At 40.0% G+C, this 15,226-nt stretch overlaps 1 protein-coding gene and 1 long non-coding RNA gene across 4 annotated transcripts in view; one reads left to right on the top strand and one right to left on the bottom strand.

The window, feature by feature from the left end:
• Positions 1 to 15,226, top strand: part of LOC131835667 (uncharacterized) — a 73,913-nt gene that overhangs the window by 11,997 nt on the left and 46,690 nt on the right. Inside the window, exons 1-3 of one of the 2 annotated variants that reach the window (XR_009355310.1) lie at positions 7,865 to 8,431; positions 8,609 to 8,698; positions 12,456 to 13,538. The gene's annotated coding sequence lies outside the window, so the exon portion shown is untranslated. Of the gene's footprint in view, positions 1 to 7,864; positions 8,432 to 8,608; positions 8,699 to 12,455; positions 13,539 to 15,226 lie in introns of those variants that run through there. The other variant, XM_059180108.1, reaches the window with a different exon arrangement.
• The window catches only part of LOC131835672 (uncharacterized), a 286,091-nt gene continuing 285,143 nt past the window's right edge, over positions 14,279 to 15,226 (bottom strand). For both annotated transcript variants that reach the window (XR_009355322.1, XR_009355321.1), the window contains exon 3: positions 14,279 to 14,378. This is a non-coding gene — a long non-coding RNA (uncharacterized LOC131835672). The remainder of the gene's footprint in view (positions 14,379 to 15,226) is intronic.

Genomic DNA, 15,226 nt, shown 5'->3' with positions numbered 1-15,226 from the left:
AATTGCCTCTCCTTTTCTCCCATTCTCCTGCACTGAAATTAAATATCATAGTTCAGGATAACAAATTGCATTCCAAATATGAACACAAATGGATTTTATAGCCTCCCCCTTTGGCTAAGCGCTCTCAAATGCCCAGCCGGGCTTTCTTTGAGCAGGTTCTACTTTCTAAGGACATATGCAATCAGAGGCCAGTGACTGTCAGAATGGGGATCTATGCAATTTTAATTTGTAAAAAAGTTGTTGGTTGTTAACCTTGGAGGAGATTGTGCATCTCTAAGAAACCAAAGCTTTGAGAGCTCTCCCTGGGAAATGATGTTACACATGAGCAGAAAATCCAGGCAAGAAAGGCTAATTGAATGAAGAGAGAGAATTAGGTTAAAAAATAGAGTACAATCTAGTATCACATTTTCAGTAGTGTAACTTGAAATGAAGGTGTCTCCAAGTCGCCGGTGATGCCAGAGTGTTTAGATGTTGGCCACAGATGGGGACACCTATTGAAATGTGTCTGAAGAAGATTAATAGGGCTTGTCACTGTTGGGAAAGCACTGCTTTGCTGTAAATTTCTACCAGCACAAGATGAATTACCGATGAACGCTCACTTATCAACCCCATCACTATCGTTCGACACTAAATCAAATTGAGAAGTTATCTGCAATCAGAAAATTTCTTTTTAAAATAGACATACACCTTTAGGCCCCAAACCCTTTAATAATCCCACTCAGAAAACAATTCCCATGCCCATGATGCTTCTTTAGCTTGAACAAAATTATATCTCAATAATGAATGTATTTTTAAGTTCACATGCAACAGACAGATAGCTAGTCAATAGCAAAGTTTGATAGCATTTTAACGAGGGGATGAACGCTTTTTGGAAGCCTGCATTTAATATTTCATAAAGCGCATTTTCTTTGCTTTGAGATATTTCTCTCCCTCACTTGGAAGGCAAAGAGGAGAGAGGGTTTACTGTTTTCCTATTCTAAACCCTGTCCCTGTGAGCTATTTGTTATCTAATCCTCTGGTAAGGTAAAATTATGAGAGAACCACAAGTTTAGGTAGAGAACAGTAGAATAGGATTAAGTGGATAATGGTGATAATTGAGGAAATGAATTTATTCTTTTATGATTTAATGGTGTTTTATGTCTAAGGTGGCTTATTTGAGAAACAAAACAGTGGCATTATCTCCTTTATTATCTGTTAAACAACTCCAGGCGTCTGGAGGGTTTCCAGCCTAGGAAGAATAATGTTTTAATAAAACCATGAACCCATAAGATTTTATCGGGTTCTACCTATTTAAAAATTATCTCATGTGCATAACCCACTTGATTTTTACTGCAATTCTTCACAGGCAGATATTTTGATATTCCCGTTTTGCTGGTGAGTAAACTGAGGCTCTGAGAGTTAACTGAGGCATGGAGCCAACAGGATCTCAGCCAGAATTCATAACTACATTTCCTAGGTTCCTTTCAGGGTCTCTTTACTGCTAGTGATTATGTGCCTGATGAAGATGATGATGGAATGAATGGCAGGTAATATTTGTTACAGACCACAACTATGGGAAACATGTATGCCACTTCATTTAATCTCAATATAAAAATATTCATTTTAATCTCTGTCCAGTTCTCTGAAGTATGTTATTATTTCCATTATCCAAGCAAAATAAACAAACAAACAAACGGACGAACAAACAAAAAAACCAACCCAGTGTCTTATAGAGTTTAGGGACTTACGAAAACGTGCATTTCTACTACTCTGGGGACAAATTATTCAAGTCCAAGAAGTCTACATTCAAAGCCACTGCCTTCTCCTGTGCTCCTGTTCCTAACTGTAAGGAGTCTTCAGTAGTATGGGGTGGTCACAAGAAATCCCACTTTGTTTGGAATCTAAAAATCCCAGACTCTGAGGCACTTTGTCTTGGCAGAATAGATCCTGGTTTGGAAATGATGAGACCTGGGTTTAAATTCTAGCCTTATCAGTTACTGTGCAACCTCAACGTTTTTGATTTTTATGTTCCCCATCTCTAAAATGGGGTGATTGGAGTCAATGGGCATTGGTTTTGGGTGTTTTCTTCTGTCACGGTGCCTAGAGGGATTGAAGTGAGGAAGATGTTTGAAGAGGTGAATGGGGATGAGGGACATGTGAGGGCGTTGTGAGGAGGTAGGGTTTCCATCCCTCAGACTGGAGACCCTTAACATCGGACAAAGTCTCTGATTTCTTCCTCTCTGCTTCTAGAGGGAAATGAACACTTAAGACAATGATCATTCTTTAGAAAACCATACAATTTAAAACTTACAAGAAAAACTGTCCCAGATAGAAGAAAAACCCAAGGTCTCGAGCAGTTAGAGGACTTATGTAAGGCCACCCTGCTGGTTGATAACAGGAGAAAGTGGGCTCCTTTTTTCTCAGCCCCCTAAATCAGAAATCCACTCTCACTGCTCCCCCTCCCCCCAAATACCATCTTCCCAATGCTATGCTCCTTATTCAATGAAAACATACTTTAAATCATCTGGTTGCATCTCCTTTATAACTATTACTCTATTTTTTTTAAAAGATTTTATTTATTTATTTGACAGAGAGAAATCACAAGTAGGCAGAGAGGCAGGCAGAGAGAGAGAGGAGGAAGCAGGCTCCCTGCTGAGCAGAGAGCCCGATGCGGGACTCGATCCCAGGACCCTGAGATCATGACCTGAGCCGAAGGCAGTGGCTTAACCACTGAGCCACCCAGGTGCCCTCTATTTTTTGATATGATGGGTTGTGTGGGTTATTATTGGTTGCACTATGATATCTTCCTGGATCTCTCCCACAATAGCTTTCCATAAAATCTATTAAGTTAGCCAGGCAAATAGTCGAAACTGCATTGAAGAATCACATGATAATAAGAATATGCCATAATCTCCGTTAGGTCACTATAAGATTCCAACCTATATTTATTACAATCCTTCTCTGATGCTTACATAACCAAACTTGCTAGATTTATATTCTCTAATGGTTCCCCAATGGGAAAAAGCTGTGTTTTTTATCTTCCTTTTCCTGTCCCAAATCACCCTTCCACATACATTTGCCTGCTTTGGGACCCCCTGTCTGGGTTTCATCAGAAGTTGCAAGACAAAATGTGCATTATTAAGAAATATAAATATTTTCAGAAGCAATCAAAGGGATGAAAGATTGATTCAGCATGTAGATTGGACCTAATTCGAAGCAGCTTTGTTCTAATGAGTGCTACTGGGATAGAGTCAGGAGCTGTTGTGGCCACCAGTTGGAAATTCTGAAATCATTAGGAGAATAGTCAGGATTTCTCTTGTTAGGTTTGCCAGAATATTTTTTGCAAGGTGTACACTTTAGTCTCTGGTCTGTGCCACTCTCTTTGCTACCCTTAGGGACTCGTGGTTGTTATCTTTGAGAAATCATGACTAATTCCTCCTCTCTAGAGTTTAGATCAGTGAGTACCTCCCTTTTTCACGACTGGGAAGTTGGCTTGGCATTAACTTTCATAAGAACATTTTGGCCCGGAGGCATCTGTCTTACAATTTCTTTCTTGGCTTAATAAAAGGTATCACATTATCTACCTGGTCAATCTCTATTGGCTTTCAAAATAGAGACATGGAAAAACCTAATAAGCCTCATTAGGATATCTGCTTTAAAAACAACAGGCTGCCTCATTTAGCATGTTGCTTTGAAATGTCCCAGCAGAGCTGGGTGGTCACTGCTTGAATACAGGTATTGCTAATTTGGGATCTTTGTCAGTCTGGTAGCTCTGGAGAAAAAAAAAAAAAAGCGTAATGTGTAGGTGGAATTTTAATACACCGATTGTTGTATTTTGTTTTTGTTTTCCTTCTTTCTTTCCTTTAATCCCACTTTTTGTCCACGGGGCCATGTGCAAGAGATGGCTTGATTTTCTTGGTGTGGTTCAGCCCTCCACAGCTGGAATTCCAAAGAAGACTGAAAATGTCTTTAAAATCAACACAACTCAGGGAGCCTCAGAGAACAAGTTTTCCTTTGTTGTAGGGTATAGTATTATTTGCTGTAGGTTTTTTGATATACATTCTAAATTAGGCCTGCAAAGGCATGCTTCATCTTTAATTCATCACTCTCAGCTGAAAGAGATTAGCAATGTCTAGCACGCACCCCTCGTATGGCGCTGACCTCATCAAGTATGGCCTGAAATTAATTAGCCTCATTCATTCCAAATGGAAAAGGATAATGGAGCAGCATTTTAGAGATGACCATCACAAATTGTTTGCAGCATATTTAAAAGGCCCCTATTTTCAAACCATGTAGATTAAAATTCTTTCCAGGGCCAGAGTTATCAGGGACTCAGAGCAAAGCCTGGTCAGGTTTCGTGTATGTATGTTTGTGTGTGCGCATGCGTGTGCGCGTGTGTGTGCCTGCCGCGTTGTTTACCGAAGGAGTGTTAGAGCCTGTGTGTAGATGTGTCCGCGATTAGCTGGTTTTGCTGCTTAGAACGACACCTGGAATACTTGGCCGACAAAAATCTGATGTTTAATAATGTCTTAAAAAGGTGCAGTAGTAATAGGATACATTAGTGGATCTTTTTGTGTGTGTGTTTTACCATGGAGTGGGCATGCCGGCGCAAACTTTGCTATTTTCCAGTAAGATGCTCTTCATCCTCTAATTCAGAAACACCAAAGTCTCTTAAAGAAATGCTCCGTGTTTCTAGTTTGAGTTATTTTTGAAACTTTCTAGGACTTTTCCCAGTCTTTATTGTTTGATCATATTTCAAAACATGATTGAGGACTCACTTGGATTAGAGAATCACTTAAATTTACCATCTTTCTAAGATTAGCTGATTTTTTTTTTTTTTTTCCCTTTTGGGGATTGACTAAGGGAGGCCAAATTTTTGAATATCAAAACTGCTTTCTTTTCCAGCCAAAAAAATCTTGACCGGGCTTCTTTGGGATTCTTAAAGATGTTGTAAAGTTTATTTTTATGAGCAGTCATTTGGGGACTACAGATTAGAAGAAGAAGAAGAAGAAGAAAAAAATGACATTTTCTGTTTTTAGGTTTTAATTTTTAAAATAATATAAAATGTAGTCAATTTATGAAAAGATATTAGTAGTATTTGGGGGAATTTTATCTAGTGCACATTTCGTAAGAACAAAAAAATAATCCCAGAATAACTTTGTTTGGTTATATTAAAAAGTAGATATTCAAAGTTATATAACTAGAAAGATTCTACTTAACTGTTAGAGTGAAAAATATACTTTTAGGCTAATAATGTTTTTGGGTGCATTGATATATTAATCTCCATATGCAAGTTATTTCAGATTATTTCATCTTATAATAAAAGAGAAACTGGAAGCATGTTGCCCCTCCCTATCTCTGCAAATGTAGGATTTAGAAATTTCTCTAGGCTCACTTTTGCCTAATTTTCTCATCCCAGAAGGCCCCTTTATCTAATGGGCATATATCATTTATATGTACAAGATCATCAATCACAAACTGTGAACCTATCATTTTGACATAAAAGATCTATCCTTAAATCTCCTCAAACCTCTAGCATATAATTTGAGGAAATTAGCTAGTTTAAAGTCTGCATTTCTGACTTCTGGGGGATGAAATGCAAAAATGGAGAAAGCTTAAATTATACAAATTTGATTTTAAAGTCACAGTTTAACTGAGCCAGGGATAAAAGAAGCACGGATCTTGAAATGTCGACAGAAATAATTTTGTTAATTATCATCTGGTCAGTTTGGAATTTCATGCTGAATAAACACAGTATGTAAGAAAGAGGAATATTTGCAAAAGTAGCTTGACTCCTTAAAGCACATTACCCAAAATATATTTTCCTCGTATATTTTTATTATTAAGACAAAGAAATGTATCCATTGTGTAATATTGCTATGGGCTCAAATACCAAACAGCATGCCTCAATTTTTATTTAAAAAAAAAATTTATCAACTGAGGTGAATATGGCAGAAAAACCATAAATACAAGGATTAAGGCTGCATGAAATTCGAGTTCATTCAAATGACAAACCCAAAGTAAAACCCAGATGAACTTACCAAATTTCATTTGCTATCCACCTGAAACTATAAATCCTCTTTGGGCATTTGAGAGTAGAAAGGAGGTTCACTGAAAATTCAAACCAGGTTTTCCTAAACCTGACCCAGACTCACTAACTTTAGGTAAACTATAGTTGTGCTGTGGCTTCTTTGTGAAACTTTCTTCCCACTTTAGCTAATGATGAGTAGATACCATGGGCCGGAAAAGAGAACCAGAAGATGGTTTTGGAATTGCTGTTTTGTATTTTTTTTTTCTTTTCACATTTTCTGTAAAGTTCAGAAGTAGGGAGGAACAGTATATGAAGCAAGTTTTCAATGATGTATGTGGAAAGATGATCACATATGAGAGAGGGAAATTGACCATGAAATACACACAGGATTTTTTAAAAAGGAGAATCCTGGCAAAATACTGCTAACCAACATTTCTTAAGTGCTTGCTGTAATCAGGCACTGTTTTAAGCACTTTACATGTGGTGATTCAACTTGGTTTACCATAATAGTACCAGACAAACACTGTTATCTCTATTTCTCTGGTAAGAAAAAGTAGGCACAGGGAAGTTACATTACTTGCTCTGCCCAAGGTTACATTGCTCTGAAGGGGATCTGAACCCCAGAATGTCTGGGAACCTCAGCACTCCAGCACCATGCCTTGCTGACCCTGCAGAGGAAATGGAATTACCATGTTGTTGGGAAAAGACAGTGCTACAGACTATGAATGGGAGAGATATTTTCCTATTTTTTAAACTACTGAGAACAGTAGTAAATTTATTGGGAAAAGCTCAAGTAGAGAAAGCTCATTCTTGTCTAACCTTATCCCAGAAGTGGGAAGGGAATTGACATCACAAATCTCCCATAATAAGTCTTTGCTGAGCTTCCACTTGGATACCCTATGCTAAGGAGATACAGATAAATGGAGTTGAATTTTTTTTTTAAAGATTTATTTATTTATTTTAGAGAGAAAGTGCGTGGAGGAGAGGTAGGTAGGCAGAGGGAAAGGGAGAGAGAAAAATTTTTTTAAAGATTTTTGTTTATTTATTTGACAGAGAGAGAGATCACAAGTAGGCAGAGAGGCAGGCAGAGAGAAAGGGAAGCAGGCTCCCTGCTGAGCAGAGAGCCCGATGTGGGGCTTGATGCCAGGAGCCTGAGATCATGACCTGAGCTGAAGGCAGAGGCTTAACCCACTGAGCCACCCAGGTGCCCCAAGAGAGAGAATCTTAAGTAAACTCTGTGCTGAGCAAGGAGCCTGACCTGGGGCTCCATCCCATGACCCTGAGATTATGACCTGAGCCAAAACACTTAGCTGGCTGAGCCACCCAGGCACCTCTGGAGTGGAATTTAAAGGAAAAAAGTACAAGAATGACCCAGTGAGAGATTGGGGAGGAAATTTAAAAAAACAAAACAACAACAAAAAACAACCAAGTAAAACTTGGAGAACCATTAATTAATGTAGAATTCAACAGGATTCCAGAAATATTTAGAGGAGAAATGAAGGCCTAAAAATGTCACGAAGGAGACTGGAAATAGATAAAAATGGAAGTCTAAGAGAAAAGCAAATTAAGGGAACTCAGATTTTTGTCAATGACTTGCCAGAGCCATAATGAAAGCTATATTCTCTCCGGGTTCTGAAGAGACTTCACAGGAATGACAAATTTTGTTCCCTGCCTTGTGTAGGTTGACTTAAAGATAGGTTTAAAAAAAAAAAAAAATATATATATGGTTTAAAAACTGCTTTACATAATATGCAGATTTATGTGTATATTTATAATCTATAATCATAATAGCATGGAATAATCTTTATATTCATGTTCTCATTTAATCCTCATGATGAGATCCAAGGTATCTATTACTGTCTGCACTTATATATATGGAAACTGAAGCTCAGGGAAGTTATGTTGCCTCTCTGGGGTCACTCAGCCTGTAGTTCCCCTGAGTGTTCCCAAGCCTGGACTAAGACCTCCCAGAACACCACACTGGCTTCTCTTGCACAGCGTCCCTAGGACTTTGCCCAGAAAATGATGTCATAAAACAACTGGTTTTTGGCCAAATTCATTATGGTGCATTTCCCTCAAGGAACGTACCAGTAAGAGCACATTATGCCCGGGTGAGAAGTAGCCCAGCTTCTGAAGTCTGGCTGGCATCCTCTAAGAGGTGGCCCGGTCTTCTCAGCTCTTGCAGAAGCTGAGCCTGTTAGGTAAACACCCGGATGTCGGCTCGGGTGTGGGAGCAAATGATCGATGAAGGAACATTCGAAAGCAGAATGGATCTCCCAGAGCAGGCCCTAAGCTTCCTGTGTTTACAGGCCTCCAAATGAAATCACCTGGCTGTTTATAGGAGTCTTAGTGCTGATGAAAAGACAGTTACACTCCAAACTTCTCCCTGCCAAAGGAGAAAAGTTCCAGGTTCTTTAAAAAGTATGTAAAGCATCTGATCTGAGAAGTGGCTACAGCATTTGGGACCAATTACGCAGATTAAGAGGCAACAATGCTCTGTTTACACTTTGTAGCCAAGAGCCCTTTGGCTCTGGCCCACAGGCTGGAGATTGTAAATTATACAAATTTCAGCCTAACTTGACTTCTCTTTTGACCTAGGTGTCTGAATGTAGAGAAAAGCAGGAAGAAAAGCTGGTTGCTGTTTGCCCCAAAGCTTCAGTGGATGGAGAACTGAATGTTATCTTCCAGGTAAGGCGTTTAGTCTTACAGTCCTGCATACTTTTATGGCTCAGGGAAGGGTCTGACTGTGTTTTTGTTGTTGTTGTTGTTGTTTTGGTGTGTTTTTTTGGGTTTGTTTTGTTTTTCTGAGTAAGGTTTTATTTATTTATTTATTTGACAGAGAGAGAGAGAGAGAGAGAGAGAAGCAGGCTTCCCACTGAGCAGGGACCCCGATGAGGGGCTCTATCCCAGGACTCTGGGATCATGACCTGAGCTGAAGGATGACGCAAAATGACTGAGCCCCCCAGGAGCCCTGGTCTGATTGTGTATGGCTTTTCAGTCTGCTACCCCTCCAAAATCATTTTTGCAAAAGAAGTTAAGAAATAAAGTCTCCTTGACATCTTTTGGTTAGTTAACCATAGCACCCCAGTTCAGCTCCATTTTCCAAAATAGTGTGCATAAATTGGTAACAAGTGGTAGATGGTGAAGTCAGGCCACGAGCACCACGCCACTGAGCATGGTCAGAAGTAGATGGTACAGCCATTGTGGGCAAAAAAGGAAGCACCATCTGGTCCCCAACTCAGAGGCCAGTAGGGATTTGAATCATTTAGGCTTGAGACTGAGGTTCCTCTCTTTACAAAGGATGATCTGTCCCCACTTGGCGTAGCCCTGATAATTCCAGAAGTTTCTTCAAAAATTTTTGTCTTTCTTTTTAACTTAATCCTGATGTTAAGGGCTTGACCTTGCCAGGGGAAAGGAACCACAAAGGTCAAACAGCAAGGAGGAGAAATGGGAGGCACAGGTCTGCCAAACATGGCGGTGTGTAAAAGACAAGCCATTATTTTTACTGACAGGAGTGAGGCATGTGTGTTCAGAGATTTATAATCTAACCATTCTAATACCGCATTTAGACCATCACACTGGAAATATCCACAAGCATGGATATATTCAGGTTCTTTTTCAAGCTCTCTAGACTGGGTAGTCGTTTAGGAGGACGCATGATGGAGGTGGTGATTGTGGAGTATTACGGGAATCTTAATGTTCAAAGCATTTTTCTAACTCAAGAATCCAGTGTCCGCTTAACGAAGGCTGTCTTCTGAGACAGCTCCTCTTTGATGCCATTTCCAGTCCCCTTCCATGTCAACACATTTTTTCTGATAAAAACTGATCAACAACCAACAGGGATTTTTCTGACCCTGGTTTATCTCAATAATTTATCATTTTCTGCAGTGTCAGAGCTCCTGACATTTACAATTAACTCACAAATTAACTTAGAAATGATAGTAAGCTCTCAGCTAAATGATCTAGTGGCCACTGGGGACCAGACCAATTTTCTAGAATAAGGTTAGGACTAAGCTGCTCTGGAACAATGCTGAGGTTGGTTGTGTAGAAATAGTGGTTCAAGTGTGAGCGGGAATCCAGATATGAAAGGGGAGATTTTATCTGCCCCTGATTCCATTAGTTACTCATTCCCTCTTGATATTCCTTCATCTGTAAAACTGGGGTAACTGGTTTTAAAAATGTTTTGGAATTCAAGGCTCCATAATGGAATCAAGAAGTCTTGAATCCTTTCCTTAGAAGGAAGCTTGGAGAACACTTGTCCAGCTTCTCACTGAAGCCAGAGGTCTGGAGATAGGCAGATGGCCAGGCTGACATACAGTCAGCAATTTGTTAAGAGTTTTCAACTGAAGGCAGGTAGTGTAATGGTGTGAAGGTCTGGGTGAAGGCTGCTAGACAGGGCCAGCCACCTAGAGAGATAGGAGGGGAAGAGCTCACTCACTCCTTCCAGGGCTACCACTGCTGGGAGCTTTATTTTTAGAAATCTGTGTTCCTTCGCGGGACCAAAAATCTGTGTCTCAAGAGCATCTTTCTACTGGGTTGGATTCTGTCCTCAGAAGCAACACAACTCAACATCATCCCTCTACGGTACGACAGACTTTTAAGCACCAGGAGATAATTTTTGCTCTCCTCACCCCCTCAAAGCCCCAATTCTATTTTATTGGCACAATTCTCCAGTTCCACATATGACCTGGACTCAGAGGTTTTGCTTTCTTTGGTTGGTCTTGGTGTGCCAGATTCTCTTAAGAAGCGTCCAGCAACAAATAAAACACATAGAAGTCTCACAACCAGTGCAGTCCACCACATGACGGGCTTTGAACAGAGCCCTGAGTTAGGGAGGAGTCAGATCCCAGCCATCTAGGGCTTGTACAGGGGATTTATTTAATTTAAGATAGTCTCATGTTTATCCCCATTAAATTGCATTTTGATTTGGCTTTTTCATAGCTTATAGAGTCTGTCTCTCTCATCTTTGGATCATTTAAAAGCTGACTGGCGGATTTTTTACAAAGTTATGTGTTTTTGTGGTCATTTTGTTTAAGGAAAGCTCCATGCCCAAAGTGGGGCTTGAGCCCATGACCCCAAGATCAAGAGTCACGTGCTCTACCGACTGAGACAGCCAGGTGCCCCTCTTTTACAAAGTTTTGCCCAATCGCTGATCTAAATATTACAGAAGCTTTCTGGAGGGTTTCTGGAATTTCTAGGGTCTTTGATGGTACTAGCCATTAGGTTGAGAAAATAATTACAAATTTATTTCTTCAATGAGCTCGTAAGTAGTGATTAATAGTAGGGTCTCTGAAAGTAGATTTGCCTGGGTTTAAATCCTGGGTCTCTATGACCGTGGACATGCTGATTTATTTGTTTGTGCCTCAGTTTCCCCACCTGTAAATGGGGATAATAATGTAACTCTCACATATGGTTGTTTTGGTGATTAAATTAGCTAATATATGGAAAGCACTGAGACTCGTGACAGGCACATAGCATATACTATTTATTGTATAAAGAAAATAAATCCAGACAAGCTCCCTAAGGATAGGGACCAGTATCTCATTTATCTCTGTATCTCCAGAGACTAGTACTGTGCCTGGAATATATTTGGGGCCAATATATTGGCTAAAAAGACAAATGGGTTTCCATGGAGTTCTGGACACTGGTACAGGGAGGCAATATAATCAATGCTGGGGTTTCTAATGCTACCAGACTTGCAATATTATTATAAAAAATATCTTCACTACGCAAAGAGGTTGCGTACATTCAACCTCAGGCCGTCATCATGGTGGTTATTTTGCTGCTCATTTTTCTGTAAATGATCATCAGTGTCACCTGTGTCTTTCCTGATGCTAATCCATTGTCTCTGTTTAACCTGGAAAGCCAGAAGGCCAGGAGAGTCAACATGTAAGTCCAGTCTCAACTCAGGGGGAAAAAAAAAAAAAAAAAGGAAAAGAAAGGATTCTGCTTAATTTGCTTGCACCAACCTGAGAGGGGACACTGTATTTTTAGCACGAAAAGTGGCTTAACCAAAGAACGCTAACATTCCTGAGACAGATCTTCACGTTGTTTAAACTTTTGCAGATTCCCCAGCATTGGACAGACTCATTCAAAAATACGTGCTCAAAAAAATGAAATGTCTTAAACATCATCCTCGGCACGAAAGCTCCTGCATTTCCCTACCTTTCCATTACCTAACCTAAGTGCTTACATCAGGGTAGGTCTTGATTTAAGCACATAGCAACAGGATGCTCCCCTGGGTTCGGCTTCTGTGTATTCAATCCGATTCTTGGTGGATTGAACATTTAAATCTTTCAGAGATCTCTTTTCCACGTAAATTCCCTTTGAACTTCCGTCCATGCTAATTTTAAACATGTTCGGTATTTCCCTCCTTCTCTACGAATACAGTTGAGCTCAAAGAAGGAAATTCACCAGTGTTTTCTCCTTTGTATGTGTTCAATAGGTACCCTGAAGCAATTACCTACTGGGAGACGTGGGAGGAACCCACTCTGTAGGAGCAGGGGCCACCGGTAATGTGATACGTGGTTGTTGTGTGTGTAAAGGGCTAATACTTTTGACAGCCAGCATCCTAAAGGGGTGTAGCAAGTCATTTGAAATTTGTACACAGACTGCCCTATCCATTACGCATCGCCCATATCCTACCCATAATCTCCCAAGGCAGATATGCTATTACACTCAGCGGGCCAAGGTCTGCCTCGGCTTATATACACACAACTCCCACTGACTCTGTGTCACGAAGCCACTTCAATGGGACTTCTCAGCGGCATAAATTTAGCCCGGGACCGTCACAACCACAGCGGGCGCAGCTAAACAGAGAGCCCTGGCTGTGTGTTAAAAAGGCTGAGGAAGAACAAAAAAGCTGCCAGTTTTCATAAGAAATCTTACCCCTCGAGCATTCAGAACTGTAGCCTGCCGCCTGCCGCACTGTCCTCATCCTGCAACCTGCCGATCCCAAGCTGGGACTTGGAAGAAGCAAAAAACAGTGTGGGCGTTAAAAAAAAACCAAAAACAAACAAACAACAAAAAAAACCCACCCCGGTCTGCTACAGGGCATAAAATGATGCTTTGCATCCAACCTCATGATGTGAGGGAAGAATTCCCCATCGGTGCGCCTCAGAACATTCATTGATCAAAATGTAAAGGAACATCTGGGAACCAAGGACCCTCTTTAAATATAGTATATTTAAAATACATAAGGCAAAGGTACAAAGATTCCCCGATTTTTAAAGTTACTGGTTTATCTATTTGAGTCACATGGGGTAATGGGTGTTCCGATAAGTAACATAATATCGTGAGAATTGCCCTGTTGGTTACTTCATGGGGCCTTCCACCATGTTCACTAACGTGATTCTCTGGGAGCTCTTTCTTGGTCTTTCAGACGTCCCCACACCAGACTTTATAAGCAATCAGGCATCACTGATCTCAAGCATGAAATAAAGGTCAGGATTTTAATTTCGACTCCGAGTCCTTGCCTTTGCCAACAACGAAGTCTACTACTCCTGCACGTGGAAAACGCTGTAGTCTGGTGAGCAGAGCCTAGGTTCAAATCCTTGCTTCCTGCCGCACTAATTGTGTGTCTTGGGTATGCTGCTTGATATCTCTAAACCCCAATTTTCTCATCTGTATCCTGAGGTGAACAGTATCTTCTTCATTGTGTTGCTGTGTGGATGAGATCAAAAAAGCTGTGTGAAACACTCAGCATGACAGAAAATTTATGGACTGAATGGAGACAGGTGTGACATTGTATAGTAGGCGCTCAATAAAATCTTCCTCCTCCTTTTTCCTTTCTTCTTCCCCACCATCTCTCATAAGCTAATACTCATGCAAGCCTATGTATATTAAGAAAAATACTGCCTTTAAAGAAAATAACTTAATTAAATAGTATTCCATGAATGACAAATGACCACACCATGAACAAAACACACTTAAAGCTATACTCATCCTTTGATTGTTGTTACAAAGCCGATAAGAATGATCTATTTAAAAGGAAAATGAAAAAATAAAAAATAAGGAACCAAATTAGACATACAGTCAAGTCTGATTAATGGCTACTTCCAGTGGAGATTTTAGCTGAGTATAAGATGCTTGCATCTCTGATTGTTAATGGACAGTGCTTAGGGGTGACCATTTTAAGAAGTCGAATGCATAATTCATTCAAAGTACACAGAGATTTTCTTTCTTAGTTTGGAAAGACCAAAAGTCGGGCATAATTCTGTTAATTCTATAAAACTGGTATGTTTCATGATAATGAATTTAGATACAGAAAACTATCTCTCTCCAGAATAAATGTAGCTTTCCTGTCATTTCTTCTTCTTCTTCTTCTTCTTCTTCTTCTTCTTTTTTTCATTTCTTCAATATGAGGACCCTAGTAGGGAGTAAAATTAATCATGTGTTAAAAAACTTACCTCAACCTAAAAGACTTCCACTCATTCTACAAAAGGTAGTCCAGGTCATTTTTAAAAACTAACGCATTCTTGAACAGGAAAAAGTGCCATAGGTTAATTCAAAAAGTATGAATAATTCAACACAGAATCATGCATTTCTTTTTACATATTTTCCCACATAAAACTGTTGCTTTATCAATGTTAAGTAAACCCCCATTGGTGCGTATAACTTCCCGAAAGCTCTGATAGGAGATGAAGTATTGTAATTCAGTAACAACTGAAATTTAATATGTTTGGAAAGTGCACATGCAGACCCTGTATGTGTGTGTGTGTGTCTGTATGTGTGTGAGTGAGTGTAGGAACTTACTTTTTCCAGTTCACAAAGCAATCTTCTCTGATCTGCAGTTGCAGTTAGAAAATGTTGACAGTGGGGGTGTCTGGGTGGCTCCATGGGCTAAGTGACTTGGTTTTGGGTTAGGTCTTGATCTCACGCTTTGTAGGATCGAGCCCCGGGTTGGGTTCCTTGGTTGGTGGGGAGTTGGCTTAAAGATGCTCTCCCTCTGCCCCTCCCCTCCATCTCTCTTTCTCACAAAATAAATAAATAAAGCTTAAAAAATAAAGAAAATGTTGACACTGAAAAATAATTGAACAGGATTTTTACAAAGTTCAAGGGGGTTTGCGGAGCCTGGGTCCATTTGGTAGAGAGGATGACTAGCAGCCCCTCCTACCTGTGTAATCAAATCAGCAAAAATGCAAGTTACTTGTTTAAGTGTGGGTGGTAATTTAAGCTCTAAACAGAAAACAAAATGGATATGCACACACTCCAAAT

Source organism: Mustela lutreola, chromosome 7, assembly GCF_030435805.1.
Source record: "Mustela lutreola isolate mMusLut2 chromosome 7, mMusLut2.pri, whole genome shotgun sequence".
Lineage (NCBI taxonomy): Eukaryota > Metazoa > Chordata > Mammalia > Carnivora > Mustelidae > Mustela > Mustela lutreola.
This window is presented reverse-complemented; position numbering and strand designations above follow the sequence as displayed.